Here is a 5901-nt window from a genome sequence, read left to right on the forward strand (position 1 = left end):
ATGTTGTAGGACAGGGGGAGCAGTTCGACAGGGGGAGTCCGTATGCATTCCTTTGCCATTGATGTCAAAGGGGGAGAGCAGAAGAATATTGCCATCAATAACAAAGGGGGAGATTGTTAACATAGATTGTCATTGATGTCAATATGGCAATATTAGAGGAGCCAGAGGAAGCAAACAGAGCCATCAGAGGAAGCAAACAAAGCCATCAGAGGGAGCAAATAGAGCCAATGGAGGAAGAAAACAGAGCTATCGGAGCCATCGGAGGAAGCAAACAGAGCTATTGGGAGCTATCGGGAACAATATAGTGTATATGCATGCAAATACACTATCGAAGGTGGAAGACTTAGTTATATTGCAAATACACTATCGGAGGCGGAAGACTTAGTTATATTGGAATACACTATCAGAGCAGAGAAGTATATATATATCGGAGTATAGAGGCAACGTATATATATATATATATATATATATATATATATATATATATATATATATATCGTATAACTATGATATGTGCAGACCCGCTGCAACATTATGCAATGGTTTAATGATATATCGCATCCGCCCATTGTAATAATACCCAAAGGGCTGTCCTCCTGCAAGCGCCGATTGCGATGAATGTTGCGGACCCAATGCAACAATGCAGTTTGGTCTATTGTTATGTCGCATCTGACATATCGCAAGTGATTAAGGCCTTGCTGCCTTGAAAGCACCAATTGCGATTACACTGCGGACCCGATGTAGGTATAGATGCGGGTGTAATAAATTTGAAGCCCGCACTTTAACGTTTCAGCTGGTTGTTTTCATATTTTCCTATGTATTTCAGTATTTGCGTTGCCCAGGGTTTTTTAGGCCAAAAGGCTTATGGTAACGGTTCCGATAGTTCAGGAGGCTTGAACGAAAGTCAATTTTGATTGCGATTGGGATGTGGCATGTCTGTTAAACAATAAAGTCATGTGTATGCCTTTTATCATTGAAAAAAAGGGGCTCTGTTACAGTTTTAACATGCAGCAATTTTTCTCTGGGTATTTGGTCCTCGCCGTTAAATCAACATGTCCCAGGAGTGTTGGTGAGCACGAAGAGACAGAGGAAGCTACAACAACCAAAAATCCAGGAAGTCGAAGGGTAAGCCAGTGCAGAGAAAACCGAAAATCCAAAGCAATGAAGAAGAGGGAAGCCAAAGGACAAGCCAGTGTAGAGGGAGCAAAAGCGAGCGTTGAAGAAGCCAAAGAGCCAGTGGAAAATGGAAACGAACAGTGAGAGGCATCAGGAATACATAAAATAGGAAAAACAAGGAAAGGAGGGTGAGTGCGCATAATCAAAGCAAGAGGAAGCCATAGTTCAGGTAGAGGCGAGAGAAGCAGGAGAATAGAAGTGAAGCATAAGCTCAGTAGGCTTGGGAGCTGAGAACAACAACAAAACATACTCTAACAGGTTATAGTAAAGGGTTGGAGCCCGCGGGGTTGGAGCCTCAGAATTAAAAGGATTGGAGTCCTTGGGAGTTGGTGCTCCTAGGTCCAGGACTGTTGTCTTGGCAAAACAGAGTTGGTGCTCTGGAGGTTGAAGCCTCACAAAGGTCCAAGTTGGTGCTTGGAAACTGAATGCAACCACTTATATATTGTATTTATTTCATTTCACTGATTATATTAATAAAAGCATTTATTTCAGCTATCTATTTCTATGTTCCTTATATACAAATGTTTTGGTGATAAAAAGAACAATTAAAAGAAATATTGATTCACCCCCCCTCCCCCCCAGTATTTCCAACACTAAGTACATTAAAGGATGTGTGATGTGTTTGACTAGCAAGCCAAGCAATCGAAATATCGGTTCGTATATGCCACTTCCAGTTCCTTTGCGACCATGGGACAACATTTCCATGGATTTTGTTGCAGGACTTCCTATGTCTAGGAGAGGGCATGATTACATGTATGTTGTGGTTGACAGATTCAGCAAGATGTGCATTTTTGTTCCATGCAAAATGAAAATGACTGCTGAAGAGACTGTAAAGATGCTCTTCGAATAGGTATGGGTTCATTTTGGGTCACCTACTTCCATTATTTATGATTGAGACACTCGTTTTGTAGGAGAGTTTTGGTCCACTTTGTGGGGACTCATGGGCACAAAGCTGAAGAAGAGCACAACTTTTCATACACAGACTGACAAACAGACAGAAGTGGTGAATAGAACATTCATACATATCCTTCGAGGTTACTACACTAAAGATCCTAAGTTGTGGGATGAATCTTTACCTTATGTGCAGCATGTTTACAATCGAGCCTTACGTTATTTGACTAATCAATTACCATTTGAAACATGTTTTGGGTATCTACCAAAGTCACTGATGGATTTCATGTTCGGTGAAGAGGATGAAGTGGGTGGACATGATGATGCAAATAGAGTAGTTAAGTTCATTCAACGGATATAGTAGATACATGAAGTAGTGCAAGATCAGTTAGAGAAGAGTGAGGCAAAATACAAAATGCGCCATGACAAGCATCAAGTCGATCATCATTTTTAGGTCGGCGATTAGGTATGGTTGTATATTAGTAAAGACAGGTTGAAAGGGGAAAGCAAGACACTGAAACCTATCAGGTATGGCCCTTTCAAGATTGTGGAAAAGGTTAGAAATAATGCATTTCGATTAAATTTACCGCCTTATATGCATATTTACTCAATTGTAAATGTGGAAATTTTGAAATTGTATGAACTTCGATGATCATGGATCCCGAGGAAGATACATAGATTCCGACTATTGGCACCTGAGTATATGAATGAGTTGTAGGAATATTTGATCTTCAAGGTGTGGAGATGTTGAATATCTTCGAGTGGGACTCTTCAGTTCTTCTGGTGATTGGTTTCGTCGTCAATTCTTCCTGGTGGAAATATGGTCCAAATTGATGTCACAATGTGACAATTTGTTGTATATGTCTTATTTACTTAAAAAGGTGATAACATGGAGACCTAGCTCATTGTAAAAACCTATGCTAAAGCCCTAAGAAACAAACCTATGGTTCAAAACTATATTAATAAACCTATGCACTAAAAACATAAACCATTGGAAAAACCCACATTCGAACTTTAATACAAAACAAAAAATACACAACCCACAGTCTAACGGCATAGAGGTGGGAACCATCGGAGGTTGCATGTGAACAGGCTGGAGGTTACCACAGTCCCTAACCGTGGCGGGCTGGTTAACCGTGGCAGAGATCGTAAAGACATCAGAGCATGTGAACAGACTTACCACCATTGGGAAGACCGTGACTGCGTCAGAGAAGTCTGTTGTGACCACCGCGGAGATAGCCGCAACTGCCACCAGAACAAGTGTCACATGCCAGCGGTTAGCCATGCTCCGCACCGTCAGTAGACTGTTAATGGGTTCAAAGTTAACCCAAAGTCTATTTTGGGTTTATGTTGTTTTTTTGGCATAAATGTAATTCAATCACCATGTAACTTACCTAAGGTGTCAGCTAGTCATAAGAATGAGCACATTCAACCTTAATTTAGCCATGCATATCTATCTTAACCATGAGAGCCTCGAATGAACTTGGGAGGTTATAAATTCATCATTTTCTCATCTAGAAGGCATTAGAGTGATTTTCTCATTTTTCTAGAAATTTCCCCATTGAAGCGTTTGATATTTTTCAGAATGACTTAAACGCTGATGAGTAGGAAATTAGTTTTATTGTTCTAAATAGATTAGCCTAATTACCTCTCAACTTGTTAGATTCGAGAGTCTATTAAAACAAATTGTTCCCTTCAAAATACTTAATTAACCATATGTTAAGAACCAATCGAACCGATTTCCCTTAAAACCAAGTGGGGTAAAATGTATGATCCATTAGTAAAGTAAGAAGCAGCTATATAGGCTTTTTGTTCAATGGGTGAATAGGAGCGTGGCATTGGGTGAAAGGGCATAAAAAGGCTAAGTGTATAAATCAAAAACTGAGTTGTAATGGGGTCCAATCCTTATTGGGGTGCAAAAGTGGCCTTAAAACGCTCTCTAAGTGTATTTAAGATCGATGGAATAGTGGGTAGCCGTGCCAGCATCCATTAAAACATTCTTCATGACTAATTCCATTGCAGCATTTCTAAACGGCTGTTTCTTTTGGTTGGTTGGGTAACGGCTCTGACAGGCTCTACCTTCAGGCTAAGCCTCTATCTATCCACGTCTCCTGGCTATGATCAGCTTGGATGGGCACATCTCTTCCTGTCTACAACTGGAAATGGTCTAGAAAGAAAAGATTCTAGCTCTGACTGGCAAAGATTCTAGGTTCTATCAAATAAAGAAACTGTCAATGACCTAACCTTAAGGCAGCATGTTATGAAACCAGCTCAAGAAAAGATAGAAAAGATAAATCCACGCCTTAGAATTCAGCCTCTTCGAGGGGGCAACCTCCTTTACATTACATAAATGAACAATTCTTGGATGATACAAATGACAAAACCTCCTTTCTATATATAGGAGTCTAAGGAGTCACAATATAATCCAGCCGACCTAACAATAATAATATAAAGCCACAAAAATAACAATAGAGGGATTCTATGGGGCACAGAAATAAAATATGGGGGTAATAGGGGCACAACAATATAAATAGGGGTATAACTACAATAGTAATGGGGTAATCACTAGTATTATAGGGACCCAACATGCCCCTCTCCTTAAAAAAAGTGTTGTCCTCAACGCTTGAGCAGTTCTGGATACTTTTGCATAAAATTCTCATCCTCCCATGTGGAATCTTCAGCGGATAAGTTCTTCCACTTGATAAGATACTCTGAAATTGATCGATTTCGTAGCTGTCGAGTTCTTGTTTCTGTGATTGCTTCCGGTTCCAATATAATTTTTCCTTCCTCGTCAAGTTCTGGCAATATTGTTTGAATTGGGAGCTTGTCACCTATAACCTTCTTTAAACATGAAACATGGAAAACTGGGTGCAATCGAGAAGCTGCAGGAAGCTCCAATTTGTATGCCATAGTACCAATCTTTTCCAACACCTTGTACGGACCATAATACTTTGGTGATAATTTATTATCCTTCTTAGCTTGCTTTAGGGACATTTGCTTATATGGTTGTAGCCGTAGGAATACCCAATCACCTACATCAAAACTTCTTTCACTGCGATGTTGATCTGCCTGTTGTTTCATTCTATTTTGTGCCAACACGAGGTTATCCTTTAAGAGTTGGAGGACTTGTTGTTGATGTTCGATGTGATGTTCCACTGCCTGAACCTTAGAATTTTCTCTTAAATATGATGTGATGGATGGTGGTTGATACCCATAAAGTGCCATAAATGGGGTCATTTTTGTTGCTGTATGGAAGGAAGTGTTATACCACCATTCAGCCAGAGGCAACCATTTGACCCATTGTGTCTGTTTATCAGATACAAAGCAACGAAGATATCCTTCCAAACATTTGTTTACTATCTCAGTTTGCCCATCAGATTGAGGATGATAAGATGAGCTATGAGCTAACTGAGTACCAAGACAAGAAAATAATTCTGTCCAAAAATTTCCAGTGAAAATGGGATCTCTGTCACTTACAATAATCTTTGGGTTTCCATGTAGCTTTTGAACTGTTTCCATAAATGCAGTAGAAACTGTACTGGCTTTAAATGGATGTGATAATGCACAAAAGTGTGCATACTTGGTAAGTCTGTCAACTACCACCATGATGACACTCTTTCCCTCAGACTTGGGTAAACCTGTGATAAAATCCATTGAAACCTCCTCCCAACGTTGGCTTGGAATGGATAAAGGTTGTAATAGACCTGGTGTCTTAATTGTTTCAACTTTATTTTGCTGGCAAACCAAACATTCCGCCACAAACTTTTGAATATCTGATTTAAGGCCATCCCAAAAAAATTCCTTCTTAACCCTGTGGTAAGTTTTTAAAAATCC

The sequence above is a fragment of the Pinus tabuliformis genome, chromosome 8 (genome assembly GCF_031772625.1).
Source record: "Pinus tabuliformis cultivar Carrire ecotype Pingquan chromosome 8, CPIR1, whole genome shotgun sequence".
In the NCBI taxonomy this organism is placed as follows: domain Eukaryota; kingdom Viridiplantae; phylum Streptophyta; class Pinopsida; order Pinales; family Pinaceae; genus Pinus; species Pinus tabuliformis.